This window comes from Struthio camelus, chromosome 28, assembly GCF_040807025.1.
Source record: "Struthio camelus isolate bStrCam1 chromosome 28, bStrCam1.hap1, whole genome shotgun sequence".
Lineage (NCBI taxonomy): Eukaryota > Metazoa > Chordata > Aves > Struthioniformes > Struthionidae > Struthio > Struthio camelus.
This window is the reverse complement of record NC_090969.1, coordinates 1942524-1958891: the sequence shown is the minus strand read 5'-3', so window position 1 is coordinate 1958891 and position 16368 is coordinate 1942524.

The following is a 16368-nucleotide window of genomic DNA, read 5'->3' as shown; positions in this document are numbered from 1 at the left end:
GAGCCCAGTTCTGTGACATAGCAGTAGAATAAACCCTGTGGATTTGAACTGCAGTGCTTATGTAAGGCTCTGGAGTATTTATTTTCTTTAATACTCTGTCCATTTTGCAACGTGCTTAAAACATGTTCATGGGTCTCCTGAAGGCAGGGGGGAGAGAAAATAAAGGTGAGAGTTAGAATGAGCACTTCTGCTCCCTATTGCTCAGAGCTCTTTTCAAAGTTGGGTGGTTATTGTTCTGCTTCATCTGACTGGGGAAACGGAGATGTTGCTTGCTTGGTTGAGGTTCTGGGGGTGGTGACCCTTGTAGAGCTTGGAGAACCTGAGTTAGGGGGATGGTGAAGCTGGTGCAGAGGCCTCTGTGCTGAAAGTGCTGCTTGTTCATCTCCTCTGCCATCCAAGGATGGGGCAAGCTTGGCAGCGGAGGCAGCTGCTGCTAAACCAAGTGGGATATGACCTTACTCTGGGTATGCAGGGGGAGGGCTGTGCTCCCATTGCTCACCTGGGAAACTATGGCATCAGGCTATGCTGCTAGGTAGGTTCCTTAGCCCTCCTGGTTCACTTGTTGTGTACCATGTTATTTGTATGCCTGTGCCTGCACATTGCAGGGGGTAGTTAAGAGAACCTGCTAGCTCTTTCCAATCTTGAAACCTCCAACCCTGTGTTAAATTCAACCCTTGCACAAAACATGCATAGATGAGCATTTCCAGGCAAACACAAAATGATGTGTCCCCTTGTGATGGGACTGTCAAACTGCTGCCCTGTTCCATGCCAGTGGCGAGCTAGGACTTCCCATGTGAGTGCTGCGTAAAGTTCCCAGGCTCTGTGGTCTGTGATTGTTGCTGGGCTCCTTCAGACCTTGCCTCAGTTTTTCCCATCTGTGAAATGAACTTGAGATCCACCCACCACTGTGGTGATTTCTGATGTGGAATATTGGCTGGATGTCTGCACAGCACTTTTGAGAAGAAAAAATACTGACAGGCTGAGCTGTATCATCAGCTATGAGCTACAGCATTGTTCATAATAATCATCTGCAGCCACTTCAGATATTAATTAGGTACTGTACCTTCAAAGTGTTCTGACTAATTAAGTTTCATGCAACTGCTGTGTAGCAAGTTGCAGTTAATTATCCCCCTTACTTAGATGGAAAAATCTAGGCAGAAGAGGTAAAACATCTCATCCCTGAGTAAGCCAGCATCAAAGCTGGGGCTGCAAACTCACAGGTTCTGGCCAAGTTGTAAGGTTTTGCTGTTACTGCCAGCCTTTGTAGGAAGCAGTACTTAGGTGGAGCCAGTGAGAGATGCTTTTGTTGAATTTTGAGCCTTGCTTGTGCTGAGGGATAGTTTGTCTCTTAAGTTGTTGTACTGGGCGTGAGAGATGAACAGAGAGGGGATAGGGAGTTTAGTGCATAAATTTAGTGCAACAGCAACTATCGGTTTAACGCTGACAACTCTCGGATCAAATGACTGCTGTAAGCTCCTATCTCCCTGCTGCCTGCTTCCCTTCTTATGCACATATGTACTGACCACCCTGCAAAGGCTGTTCATCCATCATTTCTAAATGGTGATAGAGGGCCCAGTCCAGTCTAGCTTTCCTCAGAAGGAGTGATTGGCCCAGCAGTGGAAGAGTCAAGTTTAGCAACTGAAAGTTGGCAGCAACAAGTCTGCTCCCATGAGCAGCTTTCTCTTAGTGGGAAACCCAGCAACTTGTCCGTATACCCTTGCACAGCAGAAGCAGCAGATTTTCGGATTTCCTTTGCTCAGCTGAGGGCAAGCTCCTTCTTGTTCTTCCTGGTACTTTGTTGTCTGTGAATTAAAGGAGAAATGAAAGGTGCTGACCCATGGAAATACAGGCATCTGCTCCTGGCAGGGTGGAAACTTGAGAAAAGAACAGCCACAGACCAAGCACAAATGATACCTCTCCTCTAGCAAGCACAAGTCAGTTCTGTTGCAAAGTTTAGAGATTGTTGACCTGTCAGGTGGGCTGGTGGTGTGAGGAAACAGCTTTCTTTTGGTGGAGTTGAAGGAGCTCGGTGGGAAAAGCAACTGCAAATCCAAGATGTGAATCTGAGCTTTGCCCTGGACTTGTGCTGAAGGCTGATCTTGTTTGGCCTCATTGTAGATGAGGAATACTTAGCAGGGGAGGTCGGAGGGGTCAAAAATGATTAGCTGTTCACTTCTTTGTGTCCTGTTGGTTATGAAAATGGCTATGGCTTAGGTATGTACAAATAAGATTGATACTTAGGCTAGGACGGGCTCTTTCACTCCCCCAAGGTCTAGATGCAGTCTCTCTGGACCTAGTGGCGAGGTTTTTAGATAGGTAGTATGTGGGAAGCTTGTCCTGCCTTTGGACTCGCTCTTTAGACTTCAGAGTTTCATTTCAGGCACCTCAGTTTTTTGTTAGGTTCACTTGTGTTAATGTGGGCGGAAAACTGGGTTTCCCACAGGCCTTTGCATGTGTTCTTTGCAGTATTATGGGAGGAAACCCCGCCACCAAACCTCGTACCAGCTGAGCCTTGACTTTCTTGGACTTAATTCTGTGGGAGACCTGAGCTGTTATGACCAGACAATCTGAGTTCAATCTGCTATCGATCAGGCTTGTAAAATACGTTTTTATCCTAACTTGCAACAAAAAAGAACAATGCTGGGTTTTTCACAGGGCAGCCTGACTCTGGGCAGAGGGTTTTACTCTGATATGTTTTCAGAGCAGGAGAACCTTCTGAACCCTTTCATTGTAATGTAGGGTCATTGCTGTGAAGCAGGGAAGGTAAAGGGAGGAATCTTGCTCATGCTTGTATGGCAGAATACAATTTAGATGAGTACTTCTGTAAGCAATAATCCCCCTGCATCTAAGAGTCACCTGTGTGTGCCAAAGACTGGACATGGCACAGCAGCTCCTGTGCCCTATTTGCTGGTGCAGAGTGCTTCATGATCCCAGAATAAGTCATTCTGTTTTACTGTTGCATTAGCAATTTGTGCTTCCATGTGAGTGACAAGGATTTAGAGCTGAGTGTGAGGGTGGCGTTCCTTCTCAGCCTTCTTGGTTCCCCTCCACCCCTGGGGTCAACCCAGAGACTCTGGAGTCTATGAGAAGCACAGAAGCTGCTGAAATGTAACTTTATTGTCCCAGCAGCTGAAATCCAGGGGCAATCGTGCTGCAACAGGCCTGCCCTCCTGAGAGAACAAGCTGCAGGGTGACACATCAAAAGAGAAGGGCAGCTCAGCAGTGTTCTCTGCGGAGATCAAAAGGAAGTGTAAGCAGGGCGGCTCCTCCTGCCTGGCCCTTGAAACTGCTCAACTCTTTCTCTGTGTCCCTTTAATCTCAATTACATCCTAGAAGAACGTTGTTTCAGGCGTGTGAGATGGTGGTGGGAAAGGCCCATCTGTGAAGTGGCTAGTGTGAGGGAGGAAATCCTTGATTATATGCTTATTTGGGAAGAATTCCCTGAAAGGGTACAGGAGAGCAAAGGTTTGACGTATCCTGTAACGTAGCCAAATGGCCCACCTTGAACAGTAGATATAATGTGAGCGCAGAAGTGCTCAGGGAAGCTCGGTGTGAGCTGCTGTGTGTAGGGTCTGGGGCTGATGCCACGGAGGGTGCCAGCTCCCTTCTGTGGCCACCCCACCTTGGTGGTACCTGGGTGGGAGGTCTGCTCCATGAGGCTGCTGTTGCCTTACACTGGCGATTAGGGCTAACTGCTGCCAGTGTGTGGAGGCAAGTGAATTATCAGGGCAGTATTTGAAAGTTGTGAGGGCTTTTCAGGAACGTGTGTGGTGACTGTTACACAAAGCTTTTGAATTTCCTGGGATTGATTTGTTGGAGTAACCGCTGCGGGGACCAGCACTGACTCCTTTTGTCTGCGGTGGCTAAGTAGGGCAGATGCTGAATTGCTTATTGTTCTCCAGCCCCTAGAGCGAGGCCTGCAGTGCGTTGCTTACTGACTCAGGTTTAGTTCTAACTCTGCATGTTAATCTTCACTTACACAGGTGTTGCTTGCTCTTTTTCTTGAAATACCAACAGTCGTTATTCAGGGCAAATGCCTGAAAATAGACTTGATTTCTGTTTGTCCTAGATCCTTTCCGAGCCCACTGTTTAGTCTGAGCCTTCTGTTGACTATTGATGTTTACTCCTGCTCTTTAGTCTGAGCCTTCTGTTGACTATTGATGTTTACTCCTGTTCCATTTAAAGCATGTGCTCTGTCTTTCCCCTCCATCTGCGGAGCACCAGTCCTTCAGCTGGCAGGACTGCTGTCATCTTACAGATGAGACCATGATCGGAACAGGTCAGCAGGCTATGTGCCCAGGTAAAAGGGCCTTGCGGGGAGCAGTAGGACGGATCAGCTCCATGGACAACCTCAGTCTTGGATTAGGGCGGTCTCATTGACCTGTGAAAGCACCTTTTCTGCCCTGCCTTAAACAACCCCTGCTTCTCAGCACTTTCTGTGGGACTTTCTAAAATGGCGTGGCTTCTTCTGTGACATCTTGTGTGGTGCTGAAGGCAGGCTTTCCCTTCATGGAAAAGCAATATGAGAGCAGAGGTGTCAGACCTGAGAGCATGGAAATGTATAACAAAGCTTTCGGCCTCCAGAGTGGAAAAGATACTGTCTGCTATGGCTCAACGAAAGGGAACGAGGACCTCACAGAAGCAGCAAGACTTGCAGTTGCTTTGATTGGGGGCGGGGGGGGGGAACACTAGGAGAGTAAATGCAGATGAGACCTTGGAATCAAATCAGATGTTTCTGGGTACCTCCTGGCCTTAGGATTTATGTGCTCTTTCCACCTGAGGACTGTGCTGTTGATGCTGAAAGCAGGAATGCTGGTGGCTCCATCCCATCTGACCTTAAATAACATCAGTGCAGAATTAATTTCAGGGGATTCTCAGTCCAGGCTCTTTAACCTCATTTACCTGAGCTGTGGGTTGAAGAATGACAAATACTACAAATGGAAAACAGGCCTGCTCTAGGCCTTTCTCTCCCCACTACAAGTTTCCCAGCTGACTAGTTAGTGTCCTAAACACTGATCTCTGCCTTTGGTTGGGGGGGGGGGTGAAGAGCAGAGAACTTCTGCGCTTCTCCATGTTCTCTCTTGATCTGCATTTCTAGCTGGTGCTGTCACCAGCAAACTTGCTCTGCAGTTTGCCAAGGCTGCAGGTCCTGGCTGGTAGCTGTTCTCAGTTCTCTGTGTGTGTGTGTGTTTTTTTTTTTTCCTTCCTACAAAGACCAGCTTCAGCTGGTTTGTGTGAAGTGCTGACTTCAGGCATTGTGCAGAACATGACTCAGAAGGGTAGAGGTTGGGCGGGAAAGGGAGGAAAATCTTTCAAGGGTTGCAAACTACAAGCTACAGCGGACAATATTGGTGGTGGTGGCCTGGTTCTCTTCCAGGTTCAAAGGAAGCGTATTAAGGAATTGCCAAGAACTAACATAACTGCAAGGCAGAAGAGTGCTTTATTGAAGTGTTAAATGCTCATAAAGGCACTAGTAAATCTGTTTGTGTATGTGCAGGTGTGTATGTAGAGACAAGGAGGAGAAAACATTCTTACTCGGAGGTTCACAGAGGTTTACAGAGGGCCTAGTGCTCCTGTAGGAGCAGGTTGGTGACTGTCACAATTGTCAGCAACAGAGCAATGAACTGATGCAAACTCAGTTCCCTTCAATTCCCTGCTCTGATTTCAGGATGTAGGGGGGAGGTCTGAGTCTGTGAGCCGCTAGTGCGGCATCGTGTGTCATGTCATCTAAGGGTAGTCTTAAATTCTTAAGCTCTCAAGCAGCAGAGATGCTCAGCTTTGGGCCCCCAGATCTCTTGGAGGTCGTGGAGAGCAACTCCTCCTGATTCATCTCCCTGTGATGGGTCTGTGGCTGTCACATAACAGAAATACAAATTTGGTTGTGTTATAAGACAGGAGAATGTCTTCTTCGCCCCCACTGTAGGAGCTGCTTTGCATAGCCACCAGCTGTGGGGCAGACACCTGTGCTGTGGTTTCATGATGGTAAAGCAGGGGCCTGGAGGGAGTGAAGATGGCAGAGAGCAGGTTGAGGGGCTCTGGGAAAGGAAAGGGGCAGCTCTTGAATATATGCAGGGGTTGCCTCTGGACTGAGAGAGAGCAACCCCCCCCCCACTTCTCTTACCTTGGCACTTGTTTGACAAGACATAAGGGAAGATGCTTGTCAGACAATTTGCTGATGTGGAGGCTTTGAAGCCAGAGAGACTTGCCTTCTGCACAAAACCCAGCAAAAGTAGGTTGGAGCCGTCTGCCTTGGTTGCAAGCAGTTCCCTCCCCGCAGCGATGGACGCTGCAAGATCAGAGCTCAGCAAATGCACAAAGGGAAGCGCCAGGCGGGGCCCACAGCCTGCTCCCTGCTGCAAACAATGCTGACAAAGGCCTCTGGGGCTGGGCAGACCAGCCTCTGAAATTCTTCTTTCCCACTGAGGTGGAAAGGGAAGCCTGAGCTGGCTGCATCTTTTGTGGTTCCCCAGCCCAAGGGCCGTCTGCCTGCCCGGATCACCCTCATGGCTTCAGAGCAGAATTTGCTTGCGCTGGGGGACAGAAGAGTGTGTGTGGGGAGGCTACTTCTCTGTAGCATCCCTTGGTAAATCTGTTGCTGCTCTTCTAAGAGTACTCAAGTTGCTTCTGGCCTTTCTGTCCCTCACTGTCATGGCTTGTAAGGTATAATTGGACTCTGCTACTAACTCTAATATAGTCCTGCGAGTTCAGGAGAGCTCTCACCAGTGTCTGAGAGCGCTGAAAGGAAGGCACTGCTGAGTTGGGCTGTCTCAGACACCTTCACCAGGTGTTATATCAATGCAACATTCGAGCTCCACGTGGTCTCTGGATCCAAAGACTTGCTGAATTTTGCGGGATTTTGGATTCAGTTGGAGAGGCTGGGCCAGTGCATTAGAGGAATAAAGGCTAGTTTTGAAACGCAGATCCACATCTAAGGCTGGGTATGAATCTTATCCCAGACTAAACAAATGTGACTCTGCAAGGCTGCTTAAATGATAAATACTGAGAACAGGGGCAGTCTTGGACACGTGGATTAGCCATGTCTGTTCTGCTTTGCAAAAAGCAGCTGTTTGCTATAAAAAGGTAGGAAGATCTTCATTTTCTTATGGCGTAGGATTTAACTGAAGAATAAGGGAACGCTGTCAGCCCTGGTTCTGACCTCACCTGCAGCAAGTATGGATCAAAGGCAATAAAGGGGCTAAAATGAATGGGAGCTGAGCTACCTCAGCAGGAGGAGGATCTGGTTTAGTAAAGTTACAGTGGTGTACATGAGAAGTTAACCTTTCAGGAATCTAATATGAAATTCATCTAGTTACCAGATGCAGAATTTGCACAGTTTGTGGTTTTTTTTGGTGAGGGGGGAATGGTTTTGTCCCCTGCTCTCTAGGGGTTGAAGGTGCAAAGGGTACTTGACGCTGCCAACCGAAATTCACCCCAGGCTGCTAAGGGGCCTTTCTGCCCCTCCTTCACCACTGAACCAGCAGCCAGAACCTGCCCCAAAGGTTCCCCTCTCCTTGCTGCCAGGTTCAGTCTCTCCTCACATTTCCAGTCAAGTGTTTTCTTTATTATCATAGTGCTGCTGTGACCTTCCTTAGGGGGAGAGGAGGAAAAAAAAAAAAGAAAAATGACTCTGAGCCAGACCTATGGCCAGTGGAAGCTGGGGCCTTCACAGAGCTGAATTTTGTGCAGTTCCTTTTTTGGATAGCTGAGAGCTTGTCCTGTGGTCCTTGGGTTTGAAGAGTAAGATATTTGCATGAACAAAGTTGTGGAGCAGGCGTTACTTGGAGGTGATCTTTCTAGCCCATGCAGAGAAGTGGTGGGATCTAGTGATGCTTTGACAAACATCTGTGTGCATGAATATCTGTATACACAGACTAACAGAGGCAGTTGTAGCCTCAGATCCTACATTCATGTGCACAGTTGTGCTCAGGCCTGGTATCATGTATATTTACACTGGTCTGTGCAGCAGTTGTTCTCTACTGTCTGTCTTTTAAACTCTAGAGCGCTGAAGAGAGAAGACCCCTATCAGGGCTACACCCTCCCTCCCTTCCAACCGGCAACTGGTAGGCTGATTTTTTGCAATCTCTGATTTTGTAGTGGGAATTGGTGTTTCTGTAGCAGCTCTGTATGTCTTGAACAGTGTTAAGCTGTCTGAATTTCCCTCTGCTTGATATTATTGAGAAACAAACACATGTAGTGCGCATTAAAAGGTGAGCACAGAGGAAAGCGGGTGGGAGCTGTAAATGATCCAAGACTCTATGTCAAAACATCCCCACCCCATTCCTTGCATGGCTGGGATGGTTTGCAGAAAGCTTAGCTTCTCTTCTTGTGCAGAGAAATTGGCACAAAAGCAACTCTCAAAGGGGCCCAGTCCGTCTTCCATTAAATCCCCAGGGAGTCTAGTCCCACTGCACTGCTATAGTCGGGGCTCAATGAAGTTTTGCTCCTTCCACTTAGGTTTAAGCTAGCAGAATCACCACAGTTTTCAGAGAAGGGACAGATGCCAATGCCTGTTACGGCAGGATAAACTGGGAGTAAGGTGATAGTGCGGTGCTAAGAGTCAGCCTGGAGTTGCTCTTAATTTGCTAGCTCTGCTGCTTGTAGATAGCAGCATCCTCGGTAGAGTTGCAGGGTGGTCCCAACAACTCTCCTGCTACTTGCAGTGCTGTTGTCCTATTAGTGTTTTCAAGTACCCGTTTCAGGCTGAAATTAGCCTAAGCTCATATCAGAACTATAAGGATAGCAGGGTTTTAGAAGGCTCAGGAGGGGCATGGGTCTTCATATGCCACCACTGCATCTTCCTGCCTTGTGCAGCTGGAAAACCTGGATGGAGAAGGATAGGCAGGCTACTGCGTGTTGTTTTCCTTGCATGAATGAAGAATGGGGTCTTTGCAGGTTGGGGTGGCAATGGGGTTGGAATGGATCAGTCCAGTTTAGGAAAAGGAGACTGAAATGTTCACCCTTCCCAGGTGTTGAATAGGAGGTGCAGCATAGAGGCTATTTCTAGTTGTGGGCCAGGCTCCTTCCCAGAGCAGAGGGCTGAGGCTTTGCTTGAAATCAAGGACTGATTTGTGTAGTCAAAGATATGGCTCTGAGTTGCTGCTTGCTCTACTTAAGGCCTCATCAAGGATTGAGAAGCTTCCAGGGTGTTGGATGTTCCTGTTTCTGGGCACTTTATATTGAGATTCAATCCTGCAAACCTCTGAATCTTACCCTAGTCCAGCTGGGATCCCCCAGGACATTGCAAAACCAAGGGCTTTTCTCTGGATCCTCTTGGCGTTGTTGCCCTACATAAGGCATGTTGTATAATCTGCAGAGCACACTCCAGATATGTACGTGGGCGAATCCTCCAGGGAGAACTGAATTCAGTGCTCAGGTTGGAGCATGTCCTGTAGGCGTTTGTTGCCATGAGCGTGAGCTGGCTGTCCAGAAAGCAGCCAGTACAACATGAATGCATGGCGTCTTTCTAGATGGAGTCAGATGGAACAGAGACAGAGGGACTGGGATCCCTACCAGCTTGATGCCTTTAAAACTAGGTTGGAGAAAGCACAGCCATGCAGAGGCTAAAGAGCTGTCCATTTATGAAAGCAAAGGGCCTGTCCCATGCTAACTCAAGTCTGACCCTTGAAAAAGGTAATCATGTTGCATACTGCAAAGTTTTTCTCCTGAGCAAACCCAAGGTGAAATCAACTTCAGGGTTTTTTTTAGTGCCTTATGATCCATTGCTTTAAAAGAAAAAATACATTTGCAGCTTTTCCTTGTTGTCTGGTTTGTAAGTCTTCTGGAGTCCTATTTTTTGAGTGTTTTCTGTTGTTGGTAGGTGAGACCTTCAGTTTAAAAGTAGAGAGAGACCAATGTTCTTGTACGTTCTCCTGACTCTTAAGCACTAGGGCTTAAAAGAGTCTCACGTAGTGAGAGAGTTCGCATGGAGGGTGGGGGTGAACTGGAGCAGTGTCATTGACTGCACTTATGTGGGTTTCTATCTAATAAAGTGCTAAGGGAATAATGGGTTTACACCTTGCTGAGGTCAGTGGGACCAAGCAGGTGTAAACGTAGAGCAGATCAAGAGCTATGGATCTGAACTGCTGTTACCTTGCTCCTTGTCTTGTATTTGTAACCCTTGTAGAGTATACGAAATGCTCCAAGACAACATTCGTCTTGTTTGTTGTGGTGTCTTTTAGCCCTACTGTGCTTACCTGTGCACAGGAGCTGACAGTACTGTGGGTACATGCTGAGGCTCTGGAAGAGCTGGAAACAGAGCCTCAGATGTGTGTTATTCCCTTTTTTGTTCAAGTCCGAACCTTTTCCTGCATGTATGTTGGCTAGGGTAGCTCAAAGGGACACAAGTTTCCGGGTGGCAGAGAGATTGCTGGCTATGGAAGGTCTTGATGTTGCCAGGGTGGGAAATGTTTGACACCAAGGGTGTTTTGGGCACCCTTGGAGTCAGTGTCAGTGCAATAGAGAGGGGAAGGCATATGGGCATTAGGGAACTGGGAAACATGCAGGCCAGGCTTGCTAATGCTGGAAAGCAGGCCTGTTTCCATGAACAAAAGGTAGACCCCCTTTGCATGACGAAGGTTGGATGCTGGGTGGGTCTAGCAGAGGCCTCCTTCGGGCAGGGAGGGCTGCCTTGCCCAGCAGGATCCCCTTGCTCCCTGGCATCCCCAGCCCTCCGCTTGCTTCCTGCGTCAGAGCCCCTGCCACCCGCCCTGCTGTGAGTCACGGCTGGGATTCCTCAGCTCTGAAGTGGTTCCTTCTCTTTTTCTCCCCCTCCTCCCCCAGTGCTGTGCTTTTTTTTTCCAAAGCCTTGAATTGAAGGGTGTGTCTATGAAATCTCGCAAACACACACAGGCCCCAGCAGGAACAGGTGAGCACTGTTCCCATTATGTTATGAATACCTGGCTGATTGCCATGGGGATCCTGCCAGGCTGAGCAGCCAATCTCAAGCACCTAGACCTGCTGAGCTTTGGGCTTTTGCTTCTCTCTAAGTCACTGCTTTGCAGAGATGGACAATTTTAATCTCCTTTCAGTAACAACCATGTTTTTGTGCTTGCTTGGCCTTCTGTGATATCTTGGTTCCCACGGTTTGCTCTTTCCCAGGGTGCCATGCTGGTAGGGGTGGAGAGTTGAGCAGGCAGCTCCAGTGGCTGGACTGCCCATCCTTGAGTGTGACTCATCCCATCCAAATTGCAATTCTGAATATTTTCTGTTGCCCTGCCCTATGCACTGGGCACTGCCCCAGCTCGCCCAAGCCCCTCCGTACATCTTAACTCAGTCTGCTGCATCAGTTTGGCATATCTTGTGCGTTGGAGAGATTGCTCATGCTTTGAAGGAGCATGGCTAGGTGGTCTGGGCCCAAACCATCTGCGTTTCCCGAGTGTGGACGCGTGCCACGTGTTGGGCTCCTTCCACCTATTTGAATGGGCCATGAACCCTTGAGTGTCCTTAGTTAAGCATGGCTATTTAAATACCTAATATATAGCATCTTCAAGTTAGCAGAGAAGGTGCAAAAGCTGAGATTTCAGCAGGGGCTACCAAGTAGAGAACAAACTCTTCCTGAACTCCAGTTATGAGCTCTGGCTGCTAATGCCTGCTGGGCCCTAGGGGAGCAGATCTCTGTTGCTAGCAGTGCCTGCTAACCAGGTTAAGCCAAAAATGAAGGTCTGCAGTCCATGCCATTAAGAGCTGTTGGGCTCCACTGTTAAGAGGTGTCTCAGTTGCTGTCTGTGCAGAACAAAGATGATGGGGGGTGAGGTTGTAAATGGTCTCTGGTAACCAGAGCTCAGCATGTGAAATGTGCTGCGGCTCCTGGTACAAACAGACCCTAATCTGAACTGCAACATCTCAGTCCTGATTGCTAGTAGTAATTTGACATGACCCTCTTTCTCTGCTTCTTGTTTACTCGCACGTGTCTTTGGCATCCCAACTGCAATCTGGACAGTCTGACCTTTCCAAGCCTTGATGAACTTTCCAAGCTAGAAAGGAGAATGTCCCCATGTCTGCTGAGACCTGATAGAGGTTAGCATGTCCATGCACTCCTCCTGCCAGGCAGGGACAGTCTTGTTCACATCCCTGCTTGTGCACAGAGCTATTGCTTTTTTTGGTGCCCCTTTGCTCCTTGCCCTGAGCTCCCAAGGATTCCCACTGCCACTGGATGCTGCTGCTGTTCTGTAGTATAAGTGTGTGTGTAGCGGGGAGAACAGGTCAGGAGGAGCTCGGAAATAAGCTGCACTGTCCTTTGGACTCATGCCTCCCAAGGAACGAAACCTTGGCCTCTCACGCGTGCTGTTTCTCACCCCTTTTTGCCCCCATGCCGGGGGTCTGTCCTCCTGGAGGGCTGTTCAGAGTTAAACCGGCATGAACACCAAATAGCCAACCCTATTGCTGTTTTGTTTCAGGTGAGGCTTCCTTGAGGCCCACAGCGGCATTGTGGAAACGCAGGTATTTGGGCTGGGTGGGGAGGATGTTGAAGCAGCAGCTGCTGCTGTGCATGTGCGAGTCCCTGGCATGCCTCGAGGTGGAGGTGTGGGACTTGTTGGCATTCCCACCCTGTAAGCCCAAAGGTTGTGAGCTGACACAACTCTCCTGGAATCTCTCCCGCTCTAACCAGGATCATTGGCAGGCGGGTACTGAATCTTGGCAGCACAACAAGGGAACGCTGGTCTCTCCGAAATTCCTGGGCTCGTTCGGTCAGGGTGCTGGCATGTGGAGTCTTGGCAGAGTTGGCGTGTGCCTTGCTGCAGTGTGGGGGGTGGTAGGACTTGGAGATAGGACTGCTATCTCCAAGGGTGGGGGGTTGGCGGCTCGGGATCTCTCCTGAGTCCGTCCTGGCTGGTAGTAGCTTGAGCATGGAAAGGTGGGTGGGTGGTTTTTTTTTTTTTTTTTTTCCCTCCCCTCCGACCTGGGAGGACCAAGTGATAGGCCAATGTTGTCCTTCATTCTTGCCCTGGGCTGAGGCAGCAAGGTGCTGTACCAGGCCTGGGAGCTACTGGGCTGGAAGGCTGCTGGCCCTGTCTCACACTGGTTTTGGTAACATTGGGAATCCTGGCTGTGACAGGGCGATGCAGGGAGGCCCCTCTCAGTTCCCCTCAACCAGAGCCAGGCTGGGGATGTCTCAAAGCTGAACCCCCCTGAGGAAGCTCCCTTAACCAGTCTGTGCAGGCTCCTTTCTGCAGGCACTGCCTGGGGAGGAGAGGCCCCAGGGCTGCTGTGAGCGAGCAGGGTGCAGGCTGAGATGAAAATTAAGCAACAGGAATGGCTGCAGGACAGAGGAAAGGGTTTTTCACATGTCTAGGATGGTGAATGACTGGAAAGAGTCGAAAGAAAGGTGAGGCTGTTGAGAGGAGGGAAGGTATGTTTGCAGCTCAGAGCCAAGCAGGGGGCTGCCCAGCCTTGCAGCGGTTACCCTGTGCTTAGCTCAGGTGCATGGGGAGTCTGAAGGGGCTGTGTGGAAAGGAAAGACCCAACAGGGACATTGTCCCCAGTGATGAATTCGTGCAGGGCAGAAATTCCCCTGGTTTTGTGCCAGCTGTTGAGTGGGATGAACTGAGCTGGCCACTCCCTCCCCTGCTGCAGGTAGGGCTTGGCACACCTGGCTGAGGAGGCAGGGTGTGGGCAGAGGAGGACGAGCCCTGGCAAACTGGGCAAGGCTTGGCTGTTCGCATTCCTCCCCAGATTGGCCACGGAGAGAGAAACCTGGCCTTATATGGTCAAAAAAACCAGTGCCGGCTGCTCCTCCTCCCCATGAAGGGATGTGTGTGGAGAGGTGTGGATGGGCTGATGGGGTCGGGCATATTTTCCTCCACCCTTCCCGCTGCTCTCCCCTCCCTTCTCCAGGTGCCCTGGAGACAATTACAGAGTTTGCTTTGCAGCCAATGTGGCTGATCTCTGGAGCTTGCAAAGAGACTGGTTTTCCCCCAGTAAGTGTTGCTGGTTTTGTGTTCCAAGAGCCATGGAGGTGGGCAGCAAGGGGTGCCCATGGTCTTGGCTGGAAATCTCCCCTAGCTGGGTGCCTGGGAAGACAGTGGCAGCCTCTGACATTACAAAGTGCCACTGCTTGCCTGAGAGTTAAGCCTCCCCCCTGCTTGCTTAAACTCCCTGCTCTGTCTGTCCTGGGCTGGAGTGTTTGGTTAGGAAAACTGCATTATAACACCCTCTGACCCAACTTGATTCCACCTTAGATTGGAGACAAAGACAAGTCAGTGACTTCCCCTGGACTGCACAGTGAGCAGGAGAAACTGAGGCACAATTTTGTCCAAGCCCATGTAGCGAAAATGAAGACAACTTTCTTTGCTCAAGACTGAGGGAGTTCTTCCCAACAGCTGATGTCTTGGAGTGTGCTACTTTGATCCTTGGAAATGGCTGTCCTGGATGGCAGGCTTGGGAGATGAGCCTAGAGGATCCATCCTCCTCTGTCTTGTGTCCTGTCTCTTGGAGTTATTCTAGACATCAGCTGGAACCAGGTGGAATAGATAAATCCCAGCGGTAGGCAAAATGGGGACTGGCAGGTTAAACTGGGTTGGAAGAGGTTAGAGTGGACTTGGGGTATTCAAGGAAGAGTACAGTTGTACTCAGTGGGAGTAGGTACAGTGGAAAGTCTTTAGAGCTTTGTTGCAACTTAGTGTGGCCTTCCCCATCGCAGGAACATGTTTCTACTTCTTTTCCCCAGGCATTTAGCAACAAGGAATTTGTAGAGGAATTTGGTCCTCCTCTGATCCAGAGTGTAAATTTAAATTTGGTTTGGGCCAAATTTCCTCAGTCTAAATTTACTTGTTTCTGTGAGCCTGGCTATTCAGGTGCCCTAGGCACCTAGGACTAGGTTTTAGGTTGTGTGTGTTGAGAGCAGGCCCTTGGCCTGTTTAAATGGGAGCTTTTAGCAAGGTGCCTCTCTGCAGGCCAGAAAGGATACTTGGCCTTGCTTAGGCATGGGCTGGCAGCACAAACTCCAGCCAGAGCTTTCAATGTTAAAGTAGTCACCAAATCCACTGCCAAGCACTAGGGAAGGGAAAGTAACTGGTTCATTCACTGGACTGGTGGGCTCTGATTGAGGGGAGGTGTTTCTTGTTGTTGGTAATTCTGCTGGGAACCAATTTACCTTCCCCAAGCAGATCCCCAGACTGATTTGAAGTGTATGTGGGCAATGAAGGAATGAGATCTGTGTGTGTGCACAATGAAATGCGCTGGGGCCAGACAGGCTGAGCTACAAGCACACTTTCTCACCAGGACATGAGTTCTTAGTGGGCATGGATCATGCTTTGGGTTCGGGCAAACCTCTGTGGCTCCGTTTTCCTTTGTAGCCGCTGCTGTGCCCTTGTGAAGTGTCCTGGGGGCGTCCTTGACCATGCTTTGGGGTACATTTTTCATTGCCTGGGAGCGTTTTCCCTTTCTCCTGGGAGGTTGGGCTTCCTGGAAGGAAGGAAGGGGTTGCTGCGTCGGGATAGCTTATGGGTTCCAGGGTGTTGAGGTCTCTGAGCTTCCTCTTCTGAAGCATTTGCAGTGATGCCACCTGCCCAGGAGAGGGAGCCTGGAGCTCACACTTGGGTGCTCCACACCTGGGGAGGCAGTGGCCAGGAATGCAGAGCTGCTTAGATGTGGTCTGGGGTGCAGACTCTCCCTGCTTGGAAAACAGGAGAGGAGCCCTATTTTCCTCTGTCTGCTCCGGCATGTCTTCTGGACTCGGGCCCAGGTGCTGTTGTGCGGACGTGAATGTTTCCCCAGTCTTCCCTGCCGTTGTCTGCCCCATCAAGATCAGCTCTGCTCCCTGCTTTCAGCACCACGGTTTTATCTGTCCCTGCGTTTTGCCCTGGGCCTTGTCCGGGACCTGGCTCAGATGCTAGACATCTGATGTCTCCTTTTCCCCATGCTGGGGCAGATGCTCCGGTCTTTGGCTCCAACTAGGATTTGAGATCATCTTTGGGAAGTCTCTTGCAATTGAAACTGATATGGCTTTACCTGGAGACAGCTGTGCTTTGGATCGTGCAGATGCTGCTTGTCAGATAACTGACAAACTTGCCACCCTCCCCCCCCCCCCAGATACCTTTAGCAGCAGCTTTCCTTGCTGGCCTGTTGGCCTTGGGCACTGTACTCCCTGCCCTTGTAGGACTGTCCCCTATCCCCCCAAAGGGGTTTCTGAGATCACGAGTGGATGATATGACCTGGTATTTTTACGAGACTCAAGGTGGGGTGATAAGGAAAAAGATACAGAACTTCCCTAGTGAATTTTTGCAGCTGGATTTAGGGCTGGTTGTTCGACTGGTGTAAAAGTACAGGAATTAGCCCCAAGGAAGGGGTTGATCCTTCAGATGAATTCAGTGCTTGAGGGGTAGTATCATGGAGGGGGAAGGACTGCTGCACAGGCAGGGATGGGTGTCA